The sequence below is a fragment of the Euleptes europaea genome, chromosome 6, assembly GCF_029931775.1.
Source record: "Euleptes europaea isolate rEulEur1 chromosome 6, rEulEur1.hap1, whole genome shotgun sequence".
NCBI lineage: Eukaryota > Metazoa > Chordata > Lepidosauria > Squamata > Sphaerodactylidae > Euleptes > Euleptes europaea.
In genome coordinates, this window is record NC_079317.1 from 65,179,447 (window position 1) to 65,196,576 (window position 17,130).

General features: G+C 47.6%; 1 protein-coding gene across 1 annotated transcript in view; it reads left to right on the forward strand.

Annotated features, from left to right (window-relative positions):
- Nucleotides 1-721: 721 nt before the first annotated feature.
- The window catches only part of LRRC4C (leucine rich repeat containing 4C), a 122,025-nt gene continuing 105,616 nt past the window's right edge, over nucleotides 722-17,130 (forward strand). Inside the window, exon 1 of the mRNA XM_056851061.1 lies at nucleotides 722-894. The gene's annotated coding sequence lies outside the window, so the exon portion shown is untranslated. The remainder of the gene's footprint in view (nucleotides 895-17,130) is intronic.

Here is a 17,130-nt window from a genome sequence, read left to right on the forward strand (position 1 = left end):
AAGGGGACAAGGTGTGGGGTTCAAGAAATATTAAAAAACCCTCACAGTTATTGGTAACAGAAGAAAAAATTGTGAGGTTTCAAAAGGGAAGAAGAACCCTCACCTAAAGCCACTGGCTTTCTTGAACCCCTGAAAGCAGGAGGGAAAAGGTATGCTTATTATCTGTTAGGTCCTCTTTCTTCTTTGAAAGCAGCAGCACTCGATAAAAGGACCATATATATGATTTTCTTTGGGAGGGCTGTCAAGAACCACTGTTTGGCCCCGAAAGAATGATCCCCCCCGCCCCGCTTCCTCATGCTACGCCAGCCTAACTTAAATATCATATGGAAACAAGTCATATGTCTTGGCAAGTCCACGGACCTCTGATGTGATTGGATCCCCAGAACTGTTTCACTTGACCTGGTGACCCTATTTCAAAGTTCAATATAAAATTTGTACTCCTCCTGTGCATTCTTTCAAGTATGTGCATGGACATTGTACTTCTCAGCTTCAGATAAAAAAACATTGTTTGGTAACATCCTATAATCTGTGCCCTCTCCCAAATTATCTATATACTCCATCTCAGAGTGCTTACCCCTTAACTACTGATTTTATCTGAGAGACAGGGTTGGCTTTTATAGTTTCTGGTACCAATGATAGCTTCCTTTGGTAAATGTACTAGTAATTCAGTATTAATGCATACGTGATACTGAAACACATTTTATTTTCAATTTTTAAACAGATTGAGACTATGAAGAAAGACTGGCAGTTTGTAACAAGAGGGTTCGATCCAATCTTGCTAGCCCCAAGAAATAATTCCCTTGCGTATCTGACTTGAGTAAATAGCCTTACTTCTAGAGCACCTGCTTTAATGGCCAGAAAGCAAGAAGGGCAGAAGATGGACTAGGTATTCTGGTAGGTTCTTTTCCATCTCTAATTATTTATATCTCATCCCATCTGCAATTGTTTTATAAGAAGTGTAGTGACTTGAAATGTTCTCTGTGGAGTCACAAATGAATCCTTTAGTGAGATTTTGGTTTTGAGGATTTTGACCACAAATCCCAGACAAGTTCACACAAGCTATGGTCAGTGCCAGCCAGGGAGTCCAATCCTATGTATGTTGCTTTGAAAGTAAGCCCCACTAAGTTAAGTGGAATTTACTCCAAAGGAAGTATGCGTAGGCTTGTGTTGTATGATATTTTTGTGTTGAAGTGAAAAAAAATGTCTGCCACAATTCTGGAAAGCTACACATTCTAAAGGAGCCCCGTGGCGCAGAGTGGTAAGCTGCAGTACTGCAGTCCAAGCTCTGCTCACTACCTGAGTTTGATCCCTATGGAAGTTGATTTCAAGTAACCGGCTCAAGGTTGACTCAGCCTTCCATCCTTCCGAGGTTGGTAAAATGAGTACCCAGCTTGCTGGGGGTAAAGGGAAGATGACTGGGGAAGGCACTGGCAAACCACCCTGTAAAACAAAGTCTGCCTAGTAAATGTCGGGATGTGATGTCACCCCATGAGTCAGTAATGACCCGGTGCTTGCACAGGGGACCTTTACCTTTACACATTCTGAAAGGTGCATGAAAATGAAGGGAATGCAATTGCTTTGTTGTGCTTCATCATAAGATCAACTCCATCTGGCTACATGGGTGATCATCAATTTGAATATGAGACTCTTAACGTAATTAACAGTATAAGGGTCGATCCTGGCTGATAGTCATACTCTTGAAAGTCTTGCACATTGGTCCCAGTTTTGTGGGCACTGGTTGAGATCACTAATACACCCAAGACAAATTCAGAGGGACCCTCTTGTTTATGATTTCTTTTCATGAATATTTTGTAAGTCATGGCTCAATACAGTTGCCTTCCAATTTAGCAAGTGTAAAAGCTTCAAGGAGGACCTTTAAAAATAATGGAATTAAATAATATAGGGAATCTTTAACCTGATATAATTTCAACTTTCTGAGCCACTGTTTCTATCGGCAATGATTTTATCACTTGGTGCTTCTCTGTGGCTTAAAATTGTTTTTGAATTCCCAGTGGAATGCAGACAAGAAATCTGTTTCTCTGGTATTCTGTCCCTCACCCATTTAGTACTTGCCAATATCACAGAACAATTACTTGACTTAATGAATTAACATATGCAGATCAGTTTTGACAACCCGAGAGAAATTGGTCCCCCAGGTATAATTGATCATTAGGTGGCTTTTTTGCCAGAGAAAGATGTGATATGGTTGGCTAAAATGCGTGAAATCCTGGCAAGAGATGGCCAGAGAGAGGGAGGAGTGCATAGGTGCTGACATAGGTCTGAGTTAATTTGACATCTTGTTCTGTATCACTAACAATGCTACTTGTTTGTTTCTAACTCCTGTTCTTCCTCAGCTCAGAATTGAGCAGATGGACCCACAGTTGTCTCTTGCATTTGCCAAAATACCAGACCTCACACCATAGAGTTTTGCCCAAATGCTAGAGCATCACATCATCATGATGCTGGTAAAGTGACATCATTTCCAGATTATTTGTGAGAAATGATGCCACACTGCCTGTGCAGTGCCATTTTTTTTAAATGTTCCCAACAGCACTCAGTGGGCAGGCGGGCAACGTAAAGTGGGAACGGGAGGCCTCCCACTAAAGTGGGAAACATGGTTTCCCTACCTCCCACACCACACTGCCTCTGCTGTGTGGGCCATTGATCTACCTCCTCTGGAAGGCTCTGCAAACCTGCTGTTTCTCTCTCTGCCTTACCCCTCTTCATGGTGCTACACCTGTGTGGAGAGAAGACCCTACCTTGGAGTTGCTGGATCGTGGCCCATTTTTCTGATCTAGGGAGCCATGATTATATGACCTAGGGAGCCACGATTATATGAGAAGATTGTATGTGTCCTGATACACTTGCAGAATGTCCCCCTCCCCGGTCTAAATGCTAATCAGTGCTTTAACTATATTTAGATGGCAGAGGCTTCTGCTGGTGTGGCAGAGAGTACAGGCATCTGAAGCCTCTGTCCATGCAGATATACACAATACCCCACCTTTGCACCCACACAGAAACCTAGAGAAGCGCTAGAGTTGTTGGCAGCACGGTCTGAGCTGCGAATGACTTCTTTCTTACATAAATGTAGACTTTCCATTGCATATTGCTACAGTATGATTCCCTAAGCTGACAGACATAGGGGAACGGGTGGGAAGAGGCACTGCGGCGCCTCTTCCTAAGCCGTTTCCCCTACGCCGTTAAGCAAAAAAAAAAAAAGCCATATCCCGGCTTTTTTTTCTTTTCTTTTTTTTAAACCGGGGCTTTTCACCCATTGAAAACAAAGAGGCTGCGCCTGCAAAATAGCAGGCACAGCAACGCTGTTCTGGCCACCAGTGCAAGTGGCCGAAAGGGGGGAGGAAGCTGCCTAACCAGCGGCTCCTCCCCCTGGCCCACCCCCGGAACGGCCCCCTGCGCCGGCGCGACCTCTCTACGACATTGCCAGCACCACAGAGAGGCCATGCTGGCAGAGGGGAGAGGCATGGCTCCGTGGTGCTTGGGCGTCGGCGGAGCCACCCTCCCTGCCGGCGTAAGTGTGTGTAATCTCGTGATTACATGCACTTACGCTGGCGGTGGGGTCTGGCCGCCTCCTAAGAGGTTTCGCCCCCCCCCAGGAATGGGCTGTCAGTCTATACATAAACTGTGTCTGTCAATCATTTCTAGCCTAATCTTGGGTTTTGCATCATTTTCTCACCTCCCTTCTCACCTCCCAGCTTAACATTTATGATATGTGCTGCCAAAGAGTGTGGCCTGCTCCCCTCTTAAAGTGGAGGGGGGAAAGGCCCGAGGTTCACTCCTTCTCCACCCTCAACTTTCCTAAGGGGAGACTGTGTTCTCCCCCTCTATTATCTCATGAGCAAGCTCTTGGATCAATGCTTAAGTACATAGCTGGGATCCCTTTACTGATTCTTCCAAAAAGCGCTATAAATTTATTGTATTTCTTAATTTGGCCTTTACCAAAGTTTGGGATAGTAAATTGGAATAGGCCGAAGGGAAACACTGCACTTCAAATCACACCACTTCAAAGAGAGGACCTCCATGCTTGGTTAAAGACAAATGCCAGTGTGCTCACTACCCCCTTCTAAGGTAATAACAGTGTCTCGGTTAATTACATTCAGCATTCCACAAACTAACAGGATCTGTCTTATCACTTTGATCGGACACAACAACCCATCAATCTCTGATTTTCATGTATTTATTTCCTTCATTTTGTTTCCCTCCCTCCAATTAAACCCAAACAAATGGTGAAGCTTGCTATTCCATTTGTGCCATCAAAGGAGTAATTGATATCCCCAACTTCCCCATCCCTGTTATCTTACTGATCAACCAAATCAAATCAATCAGACTTTGAACCTTTTTACTCCATCCCAATCTGCTTTGAGAAAAGGCTTATTTCTGCTTCTGTCTTCACACTTTTGGGGTATAAAGTTAGCCCCAAGAACCTCAGGTTCATGTTCCAGCTGTTTGGGTCCCATCTGTGTAAATGGCTCCAGCTACTGGCTTGAAACTCCTGGGTGAAAACATGTCTTGTGGGAAGATGTGTGTGACTTTTGATAGCTCTGCCATGCCAAGGCATGCATTTGTAAAGATTGCACCCCTCTTTCCACCCTGCTTTCACATAGATGGCTTCCTCATGTCCTTGACAAACCTCACTGGATTTCAATCACTGGACCAGGCTAGTATATATTTCTCTTCTCCTCCCCCCAAACTTCTCTTTAGAACCATCAAGTTCATACTCTTTATTTAGGTTAGGATTTAGCAGCAGTTAGGATCTGTAGAACATCTCTTTAATGTGTGTGTGTGCGTGTTTCAAACTCTATATTCAATTTCCTAATTCCCTTTGCTATTATTCTTTTTCTTAATAAATCCTTAACTTTAAAACAATGTCAGTTTATTCTGACAATCAGCACACCCTTATGAAATGTCAGATCAAGTCCTGGATCCTGGTATACATCAGGCAATATGGTTCCAATAATGTTTGCCCTAAGTAGAGGGTTGTATAAGTTTTTGACCCCCTTAGAGGGAGGATTCTCCTTTGGTCAAGGTATATGCACATTAGGGCCATTTGGGTAACATGTCCCCCACCCCTGCCACAAAAATACTAATGTATGGAAACACGCTTCCATATGCTAATAGTCTTCTTTTTAGTCGAAATCAAAGCTACGCCAAATATCACAGCCAATACTTTTATTCTATTTTTTGACATGGATTTATTAAGATTATTGTTGATGAGGTTATTCAAGTCATATTGGGAACATATGCAAACACTGTAGTGAATCTAGGCCCTATTGTGATTAGAAGAACTAGGCAGGCATATGAAAAAAGTGATGGTCTCTGACCCTGCAACACTGAAGTACACACTCAATTAGTTAATTGAGCTAAAGTATTTAGCACACATTCTATACATGAAAGTTAACACCATGAACTCTGAACAATTGCGTGGCTTATCTCCTAAGCTGCAGAAAGCAAGCTACCCACTTTGAATTCACTCAGTATCATAGCCGAATCCTTATATAAGCCAAAGCCTATTGGGAGAAATGTGAGGTCTTGTATTTAAGCACCAGAGAATCTATAGTTACTGGAACGAAAAACCCAGACAGGGTTCAGTCACAGATGAGACTGGGTGGCATTGTCGATACAGCATCTGCTACCTCTAACACTGAACAGATGGCAGTAGGGAGAGAGGGCAAGATACCTATACACCTGCACAGGAAAAAAAAGAGATGTCTTCATTATTTACATGTGACTAGTATTGTTCTGTATATTATTTATTAGTATTGTTCATCTTCTGTCTTCGGTGCAGCCCCACATGTGGGACTGCGCCTGCGTGCAGGCCTGCCACCGGAAAAAACTTTATTAGCCTCAGCCTCAGATTGGGGATGCCCCTCCCAGCTACAGGCGGGGCCGGCCTTCGCGCCGGAATCGCCTGCATGCTGCTGGGCGGGGCGTCCCCTTCCCTCCTCAGTTCCTTTTTTGCCGCCACCAAGCAACAGCTTTACGCCTTACTTCAGCCTTACCGGCTCTTCAGACTGTAAGTCTTGGGCTGCCGCCTGGGCCCTCCCGGTCGGCTCCCATCTCCGTTGTTCCTTCGTTCAAAAAAAAAAAAAGCTCTATTCATCTGTTACCAAGGTCCCAAAAAGGGCTCCCCAGCATCTGCCCAATCCATAGCACTTTGGGTGGTCTCTGCGATCAGGCTTGCCTACAGTCAGGCTCAGAGTCCATGTCCCCTAGAGATCAAAGCTCATTCAACTAGGGCGCAGGGCTCGTCTGCTGCTCTCCACAGAAAGATGGGTGAGATCTGCAAAGCAGCCACGTGGGCGAGCGAGGATTCCTTCGTGAAGCACTACGCACTCGACCTGCAGGCCAGAAAGGACGCAGCAGTGGGCAGAGCAGTTCTTCAATCGCTGTTCTCGTAGTCGACCCCACCACCTAAGGGGTAAGCTAATTAAAATCCCACATGTGGGGCTGCACCGAAGACAGAAGATGAAAACAGAGTTGCACTTACCTGTAACTGCTGTTCATTGATGTCTTCGGTGCAGACACACATCCCTCCCTTCCGACCCCGCTGTCGACCTAGAAAAGAGAAATAGAAAGGAGAATGTTAGTGTATGTTACCTGACTTACCTGATGCCTCTTTGGTCGGTGGCGGGCAAGGAACTGAGGAGGGAAGGGGACGCCCCGCCCAGCAGCATGCGGGCGATTCCGGCGCGAAGGCTGGCCCCGCCTGTAGCTGGGAGGGGCATCCCCAATCTGAGGTTGAGGCTAATAAAGTTTTTTCCGGTGGCAGGCCTGCGCGCAGGCGCAGTCCCACATGTGTGTCTGCACCGAAGACATCAATGAACAGCAGTTACAGGTAAGTGCAACTCTGTTTTCTATATATTATTTGTGTAGATTACTTTATTCCTTGACTCTTCTGGTTGGCTGGTTGGCATTTAACTGACCCATCCCTTCTTATAGAGTGAGGTTCTTACGTGTGTTGAACCTGTGCAAAAAAATTTATATTCACTGACTGCTGCAGGAAATTTGAGGAGAGGAGATGGGAAGTTATCATTTGGGTGGTTTCAAATTTTACTACGAACATGTTTGATAGTCTAATTTGCCATGTTTAGTGGTGCTGGTCAGACATGAGCCGATCACTCAGCCTATTTGGGTCATGCTGAACAGCCTGGCATCCAAGGGAAGAGGTATGTTTCATGGAACAGGTCTCTTTGTGCTAATGAAGTCTCTGCTGCTAGTAAAATAGATGTCTAGGCTCTAACCCAAGGTTGTCATTAGGCTAAGGGTTCTCCTTGATCCCTCAGGTTCCTACAGAAATCACTTCTAGGATTAGTGCCTATATGTGCCCACCTTTTGTCTGCTCTCTCCCGGTCTGTTTTCCTACTGGTATTCAGTAAGCACTCTTCTTCTGTTTTAGGACCAATAAGTGTTTGAAAACAAGAGGTTAATGTTTATTTGTTGTTGTTTATTTACTTCCTTTATAAATGGACTTTACCCCAAATGGGGACCCAAAGCAGTTTATATAATTCTCCTCGCCTCCATTTTATCCTCACAACAATCCCATGACATAGGTTACTCTAACTGGCCCAAGATCACCCAGCTAACTTTTATGGCAATGTGGGAATTCGAACCTGGGTTTCCCAAATCTTTGGGTGACACACTAACCACAGCACCACACTGGCCTTATATTGAAGAATGATTTCTGTATATTGTCAAAGGCTTTCACTGTCAGAGTTCATTGGTTCTTGTAGGTTATCTGGGCTGTGTAACCGTGGTCTTGGTATTTTCTTTCCTGATGTTTCACCAGCAGCTGTGGCAGGCATCTTCAGAGAAGTAACAATGAAGGACAGTGTCTCTCAGTGTCAAGTGTGTAGGAAGAGTAATATATAGTCAGAAAGGGGTTGGATTGAGCTGAATCATTGTCCTGCAAAAAAGTATCAAAGGTAATGTGCTAATCATTGTCCTGTAAGTATCAAGTGATCTGTTAATGTGTGAAATCCAAAGTCAACAATAGCCATGCAGATTACCATTGTATCACTTCAGGATACAATGGTTCCATATTAACATACCACACCCTCATTAGCACATTTGTACCATAAACAGGTTTAATCTGTGAGTATACAGGGCAGGTGTTTAGTGCTTGCACCAAAGGAGTTCATTGCTGGAATTTCACTGGAAAGTGAAAACCTTCTGGCAAATCTATTGGTGCTTGATTTTCCATTTGATTTTAAAGTATTGTCCTGTTAGCTAGCTTTCTCTTCTGTTTTTATTGTGACCTGGCTTGTTGCTCCTAGTATTTTATGCATTTAAAGGCATATATTTTAATAGAGTTCGTGTAATTTGGTTTTTAATTATGTAAGATGCCTTGAGGATTTTGTACACAAAAAAGCACCTAATTAATAAAATAAGTAAGTAAATAAATTGTGCGCCCACCCATGCTCTCTGTTGATGCAGTCCTTTGAGTCTTGACATTTGGCAGTAAGATTTTGAATTAAAACTCACGGGTCGTCGCCACTGAGAACTGCATAGAATTGCACAGAGTTATTATTTTCTCTTTCCTTTTGCCATGCCTTCCCACAACCACATCTCATTGTGGCAAGTGAGTTGTTGTTCTGTACCGGGATGTTAAAATAGCTGATCAGATCTGCTAAATTTTGCCTAATGAGGACTGAGGGTAGGGAAAAGCAGCCTACATGCAAATCATTCTTCTGAATAAAGAAGCCTTTATTAATATCTCCAAGGCAAACTTACACAGGAAAAAAACAAAAACAAAACTGTGGGGAAATAAAGAGAAACCAGTATTGTGAGCTCTTAGGCACTTTCCTTGAATTTTCTTCCGCCGTTTCCCCCACCCCCCCAAATGATAACTCAACTTCCTCTCAGTCCAGTATAGCAAGAGCTGCCTTATCTCTTCTTTCAGTCTTGCATTGACCTATATCATTATATTTCACTCCCCAATCAAACTTATTCCCCCCAAACCATACTTTTTGATGAAAAGATTGAGTAGAAACAAATCTCTGAAGCTCATTTCCTTCCACTCTATGCATGATGCAGAAACTGCTCGCGAGTCAGTGCTGTGGCATAACCTTTCTCTCCCTCTCTTTGGATTCCTTTTACAAACTGCATGGCTACTTGAAAGCACATGAAGTAAAGTACAGGGCAGGATATTCCAGGGTAATGAAAAGACTTCTGCAGAGCCATCTGTTCAAATGGAGGCTTTGAAAAGACCAGTGTCTTTTCCCATAAGGGGCCGTGATTTGTGGAAAGGGGTTCAAAGCGCAAACACGCTCCTTAAAATGGGTAGGATACAGTAAAGGTTAGTATTTCAGATCCCAAGTAAATACAAGATTTCTAGCATTTCTGTCACCGACCAAAGGCCATTTGAGTTTTTTTAAAAGTGGAGTGGCATGTCCAAGGGGCTGATGTTAAGAGAAAGAGAACAAACCTCTCTTTGTTTTCCTTTTAAAATTCTCCATTATAAGCTATTCCAAAAGGCAAAAGGGGTGGAGGGGAGCTGAAATCCCTCCAGAATAAATATAGACTAAGAAACCACTGTTGAGGTTGCTAAGCAGCAATGACCAAAGGAACAGAAAGCAGACAGGGCTTTGAAACAAAATCAGTGACTTGTGGGTTAACTGAAGTCACTGCTTACTCTGTTGTCTTTTGTCGCAAGCAAGTAAATGTGGGGTGCATTTTCCCTTTGCCTCAGTCAGGAGGGTGCTGAGGAGATCATATGACACAATATTCTTATTGGTGTACCTCTTCTTATATTTTAAGGACTATGAGATTATAAATGTGATTGTTGAAACCTTTATTTCTTCACTCGTACTTTTTATTTGGCTCAATGCAGCCTGTATCATTTCTGTAAGCCCTATCTATGAATCAGGGGTGAGTTAACACTTTGGAGCAGAAACATTTAAAAATAATTTTTTAAAAAAATCTGTAAGGGTAAGATGAGGTCCTAGAAAGGCTTGTGTTCTATGTTGCCTTCTTATTCTGTGTGGCAGATATCAAACAAATTCGAGTCCAGGGCTGGTCCAAGGGCTTTCCGCACCGTAGAACAGCTGGCCTGGGCACACAAAAATCCCCTGCCAGATGGCCTGGGCACATGCTGAGCTGTGGGCCAGGAAACTGGCCAGGCATGCTCCAAGCCACCAGTAGCCAGTGTCCACCCACTCCATGTGGACTGCACCTGAAGCACCTCACCAGCCTCCAGAGTAGGGTTGCAAGGTCCCCACTTACCTTGGGCTGGAGCTTCTTATGGGTGGGGCTGGGTGGAGGGATGGGTGCATGCTCCTGATGCTACTTTCAGTTTCCTAGCCCCGCTGTGTGCATGCTCTGTGGCTTCAGAGCATGTGCACAGCAGGGCTAGGAGGAAGGCTCTCGCCTCCTTTTCCAAGCTGCGAGCCTGATCGAGACCAATCTGGCGTGCAGTTTGGAAAGGGAGGCTGGAGCATTTCCGGGAGCGCATGCTCCCCCTTTCTGCTTCCGCCCCCTGACCATCAGCTGGTCAGCGGGCAGCCCAGTTGATTGGCGGGCAATTGCCTGGAGGGAAGGTAGGGTTGCCAGGTCCCTCTTCGCCACCGGCGGGAGGTTTTTGAGGCAGAGCCTGAGGAGAGTGGGGTTTGGGGAGGGACTTCAATGCCATAGAGTCCAATTGCCAAGGTGGCCATTTTCTCCAGGTGAACTGATCTCTATCGGCTGGAGATCAGTTGTAATAGCAGGAGATCCCCAGCTAGTACCTGGAAGTTGGCAACCCTAAGGGAAGGCCCTAGCCTAGTTTCAATGGCTCAGTAGGTACCCAGTGGCCCAGGGCTGCTGCTTGTGCTGCAGTGAGCCTCTGAGGCCTGGGGGAAGGCCCATTCCCAGCAGCAGCAGCAGTGACACAGGTGCAGCAGCCCAGGTATGCTACTTATTGTGGCATCATGCTGCAATTCATGGCTCTGGGAGCAATGGCCAGAAGGTCCAGCTCGGGTTGCCAGGTCCTTGCTGTCTGCCAGCAGATGGGTTGGTGGGCAATTCTGAGCCACCTGGCAACCCTAGGCCCAGGTCTGCTGATCCTGCCCCTCCATATTGGATGGAGAATGGCACCCGAGGTAATTGCTTAGGCCTGCCTAGTGGGAGATCCACCCCTATTCCAGTCTCCTGGACTCTTGTTGCCATAGTAAAAGAAGCCTATAGCTGTTCTTGCCTGCTGGATGCTGAAATCATGGAACACAATTCAGAAGGTAAGAATAGTTCTCCTTGTCTTTCCTTAATGAATAGTTCAGAGAAAAGTTGAAGTGAATCTCCATACTTGGTTTCCTGGAGAACAGGACTCAGTGAATCCTACTTATCTTTTCTGGCCTTTCAGGATATATGTTTAGGGGTGTTTATGATTACACTACTGTATATATTTGTGATGTTCATACTTGTTTGAAACACAATCAATGACAAAAAGTGAAACACATTTACTTCAAAATCAAACACGGGGTTGTGGGGGGGACTTGTGGGCTTCTGGTAAAATCACCAGTAAAATTTATTTTGGCTATTTAAATGGGACCCTCTAGGGTGGATCCTAGATAGACAGCTAAAGTTGATCCAGTATTGCACTAGTACCTACAGCAGGGTTCCCCAACTCTGTTCAGTTTTGGGGAACTATTGGAATTTTGAGATGAAATGGCAGGCACTATGGATGTGCACTCCAAAATTTCCAAGCTGAAAATATACATGAAAATTGCTGTTTTGTGTCATTCCCATTATTTTCCAGAATGGAAACCAAAATCTTAAGCATTATGATCCCCCCACTCCAAATCTGTTTTGCATGCATGTGTGTGTGTGCGTGTGCGTGTGTGTGTGTGTGTGTGTATAGGTGCCTACTGGCAGCAGCAGCAGGAGGAGGTATCTTGTTTTCTTTGATTCTCCTGATATCCAAGGCAATGGCATTTCTCTCTTCCAATCAGATTCTCACAAGGTATCAGGAGGCGAGTTTTCCCAGCCAATCTCCTTCGCAGACAAGCTGCAGAAAAGAAATTTCCATGGAGGAGTCCATGATGAGCTCTGAGTGCTCATACTACTCCACATGCAGCTCTGAGTGTTTGCCGGGCTAGTGCCTAATTGTGTGGGGCGCTCTAGCGGGACCCGGCCCATTAAGAGTGAGAACCCATACCCCAGCAGAGTGACCCAAAGATGACATACAACCAGCTTGGAGGAATGGCACAACTTTATTGTTTGCAGCAGCAAGGCATTGGCATGGCATGGGAGCGTTATCCTACCATCGGCCTGCCACCATTGCAGGCCGATGCAAAATACCCAGCCATGCTGGGCCACTTTTGAGATGGCAGTTCCTGGGACACACAAGGGCGGCAGCCAGCTGTGTGGTCCCCCGCCACTTGGAAGGAGGCCATTTGACAGCACATGGCAAGGCATGCCCCCTGACAGCCCCGCCGGGTTGTTCATGGCAGCCTTCCATCTTGGCCTGTCCCCTTCCGGCCTCCCCCAAAATCCCTTATTGGGATCCTCCCTGTTGGGGAAAAAAGGCACGCAGGCCAATTTCCCCCCCAAACTGGATCCGGCCCCCATGCCAAACCGCCCAAAGTTGTGACGAAAGAGCAAGAACAATTAAACAAACCTCAAATAGTATGATACAGCGGTGGGTGGGAGGGACAATTGGAAGCCGGCTAAGGGCTGCCCCGAGCATGGCATCTTTAAATGCCGGGGAGCCGGACCTGAGTGAAAAACTCAGGTCCGGCTGCCCGGAGGCCAGCCCCCCCCCCCCCGTTGGGAGCCCGAGCCTGATTGGCTCGTTTAAACTGGCTCCTTCTGATGACGGGCGGGCAGGCACGCGGCTGCAAAAGCAGCACCTGGTCCGACACCGCTTTCCCCCATCCAGCTGCCTGAGGAGTGGAGGAGCCCGCGCCGGCCAGAAGCCCCGAGCTTCCCCTGTTCAGCAGCCGCCCGCCCGCCCTCGGGGCGGGGGGGGGGCGGTCCGGTTCGCTTGCGCCCGCCACAGCCCAGCCCAGCAACCTTGGGCTCTGCGGGTAAGTCAGAGCCCCGTTTGCCGGGCTAGTGCCTAATTGTGTGGGGCGCTCTAGCGGGACCCGGCCCATTAAGAGTGAGAACCCATACCCCAGCAGAGTGACCCAAAGATGACATACAACCAGCTTGGAGGAATGGCACAACTTTATTGTTTGCAGCAGCAAGGCATTGGCATGGCATGGGAGCGTTATCCTACCATCGGCCTGCCACCATTGCAGGCCGATGCAAAATACCCAGCCATGCTGGGCCACTTTTGAGATGGCAGTTCCTGGGACACACAAGGGCGGCAGCCAGCTGTGTGGTCCCCCGCCACTTGGAAGGAGGCCATTTGACAGCACATGGCAAGGCATGCCCCCTGACAGCCCCGCCGGGTTGTTCATGGCAGCCTTCCATCTTGGCCTGTCCCCTCCGGCCTCCCCCAAAATCCCTTATTGGGATCCTCCCTGTTGGGGAAAAAAGGCACGCAGGCCAGTTTCCCCCCCAAACTGGATCCGGCCTCCATGCCAAACCGCCACAAGAGCCGGGCGGAGCCACATGGCCCCGACCGCCTCCCGCCAACGCCAAGCGCTGCAACCAAGTGTAGAAGTCGTGCCACCCAATGTCCCTACCCCAAGTAGCTAGGTGGACCCCATCTGGACGAAACCAGGCTCCGCTCAGATGCGTAATGTCCGGGTGACACATCACTTGACCTCCCAGAGCGACGGGCTAGCATGACCTTCTGCCTGGCCCCATCCACAGCTCCTCTACAGGCCTGCCTCTCCCACAAGTCTGGCCATATCCACACGGGCGGCAGCCTGCTGTGTGGTCCCTTTCCACTTGTGGGGAGGCCACCCTGACAGCCCCAACTGGGCACAGCCATCCCGACAGCTTAGCGCTGTAACCGTGACCACAGGTTGCGCCAGCTGTCAGACGCTGGAGGTCCATCCAGGCCCTGACCGCCCTACTGGTATGCCAGATTACTGGGCCCTGGTGTCAGCCAGCTCCTCTGCCTAGGCCCTTGGGTCCTCTCACACCCCTGTATGACCAGAGCATCCGGGGGTCCATGAAGCTTTGATCCCTGTCAAAGCACAGGTGCCAAGGCACGTACACACAAATATAAGAAGTCCAGTCAACCAGCCGATACCGCACAGTCCCCGTTCAAAGGCACAATACTGAGCCTGCAAATCAAAATTCACTCACACCGAGGGGCTGCAAATCCAGCAGAACCACTTAAATGATGCCGTCCTGTGGGCTGGCTTACTCCCTACGTTCTACGGATCTCTCCCTGGCAAAAGGCCAAAATCCTTAGTTGAGGGAACAAGTCCAGTCCCCCCATAAGCAAACTGCTGGCAATTTGCCGCAAGTTAGGGGGAGCTGCTATCCCAAGCCCACTTACAAATGTCATCCGCCCTGGGCAGGCTGGCCCATAGGCACCACTCCCCTTACCTGAACCCATCCCTGTGTCCAGACCACTACTGATGTAGCAAAGCAGTAGAGCGCAGAGCAAAGGACTGAAGGGCCATCCCGTCCACCCCAGTGCACACTGCAGGGAACTTGTGCCCAATTGGTGACCCCTGCTCTATGCCCAGAGGAAGGCGAAAAACCTCCAGGACCCTCAGCCAATCTGGCCTGGAGGAAAATTCCTTCCTGACCCCAAATCGGCGATCGGCACTACCCTGGGCAATTGAGCAAGGGCCACGGGATGATCACTCAGGCACGGGAGGCTAGGCTAATCAGACTAGCTGCATACTCACCCCTCCATCACACAATCTGTGCCCACGGGCCCATGCCACAATTCAGCCAATGAGCTGAGTGGGGGCAGATGCTGCATGGCAGCCAAATGCCCTCCTATAAACCATGGACTTCTGCTTGCCAATGGCCTGGATGCAAGAGGCGGCATGAACCCAGGCTGGTGTTCTGGCGTAGCGGTGAAACAACTGGACATCAGCCTTGGGAACGAAGTTGAGCCTTGCCTAGCTCTCCTCAGGAAAACCTTCACAGGAAGAAAGCCAACAGGCGGTATCAACAGCAGCTGACACCCAACTCCAAAAGGCCCCTCAAGGATGCTTGTCCGTCCTGCACCTATGACAAGGCAAACAAGTTATTGTCCGAGAGATTCATGGACAAGAAGGAATCCCCGGTAATCTGTGCTCAGCAAGCCAACAGGTAGTGTCAAATCAGCCGCCACCTCTCCTCCATCTGTTGTAAGCACAAAACAGGTTAATGCATGAGAAAAAACAGCCAGTTCCTATCTTCCTTTGACGGTCCTGTTTGGGCACCTGATCTCCCTTCGGGCACCAGCCTGCCTGGCTAACAAGACTAAAGAGCTGAGAAATGGCCCCAGGTCCAAAGGCTCCCATATTATTGTCAAGCAACTGTGCAGGGTCCCCTGAGAGTGCGTGTTGTGGCTTCCCCTCACCCCGACATTGCGAGGTGGTACCGTGGAGAAACAGGCTGCCAGCCCTTACCATTTGGAGGGCTGCTCACAAGGCTCACCTCACCTCAGCTGGAACTGGAGGACCCCACGTATCAGTCACCCAGCCACGTAGTCCCAGTTGTAAAACCTGCTTGCAGCTACTGTTGGCATGCTACCCCACCTCTGGGGGGGGGTAACAAACCCTGTCATTGATGACCCCACAAATAACGTCCCAAAGTGTTGGCCATAAGAGCAGTAACCATATGGCATGGCTGTGTGCCCTCGCAGCCCCAGCCCCATAACAAAGCGAATAGGTAGCAACACCAGCTCCTCCAACTGCATCCAGTAGACGCACTGAATATGGAGACAGGTAAAATACTTGGCCACAGCGTTATCTAAGGAAGTCATCCAGACTGACAGTTTGTGAACTCATGCCTGAACCAAAGTCTAATGTTATTACAAAGTGTAATGTGATGTTATGCACAGCCCAACTCCTACTACAAATAAAGCAATCAAAAACCTACACAAGCCGCTCCTGAGATGTTCTCCTTAGTGGGCAAAACGTCAGAGCCAACAAATGCTCTGCAAAACATAGGGCTGTTTAAGTAGGCAGGTTATGCAAAGAAAGCCCAAAGCAAAATTAAGCTGAATGTGCCAGGTGACATGGCAAGCTGCCACCAAAGAAAGTGAAGGTACTAGACAAAATTGTGGGACAGGTAACATCCAAAGGCTGGCCTCACTGAATTCAAGCCACCCGGAAAATTGGCTCACACCTCTGCATCGTCACTGAAGTCATAGGTATAAACCAGCCATTCATGGCCATCAGGCTGAGCCCCAATAAATATATATACTTTTTATGTATTATTCCTCCAAATGAATTGCACACCAATAGCCGAGCTGCTAAGTTGCCCACATTAATACTGATTCATGCGTGACCTCAAGTTGAATTAATGCAACAGCCAAAACTGATAATCAATTAAACAAGGAGGGGCAGTCATGTCACCCATAGCCAGATCCATACCGGGGAAGACTAAGGATTGGACCTAGAATCTTCTGCACGCCAAGCAGATGTTCATCTGACTGAGCAACAGCTCCATCTGGTATTAATCTGAGGCTAAAACCAGGGCAAGTTGCATCATCTCTGAGATAACCCACTGCAGCAATGTTAAGTCTAAGGGGAGGCTACTGCCGGTGCAAACCTCCAACCCACCGTACTGGGAAACCAAATATGGAGGCGAGGGGGGAAGTGGTTTGAGCCAAGCCTCTCTATGCAAGAGAGGATAGCAGCCAAGTGCCCTGAATGCGCTCCACAATTCTTACCTTATATCAACTAATGTTTCTCATATATTGTATCTAGGACGTCACTCCCTACAGGACCTGATAGGCGAGGCGGGGAAAAAAATGGGGGGGGGTGATTTTTAACCTGCCCAGTTAAGCTAAGCTTGTTCCAATCTCAAAAGGAATGAAGCCAAATGAAATTAAAATGCAAGCAAAATTTTTTAAAGGGGAGGGAGCTAAGTACCCTGCGCCAAAACCAAAACGCCACCCAAGAGAATCAAGCCCGTTTTCCAAGACTGGCAAAGCAAAACTTCCCTCAGAAAAAGTGGCTATATACTTGTGGTTCTGCGGTTCCGCCCCTGAGTAAATGCACCCACGTTTTCAAAAGGCAAGGCAAAGTGCCCGCTGGAGGGGTTAATCTTGAGGAGGAACCCACCACGTGG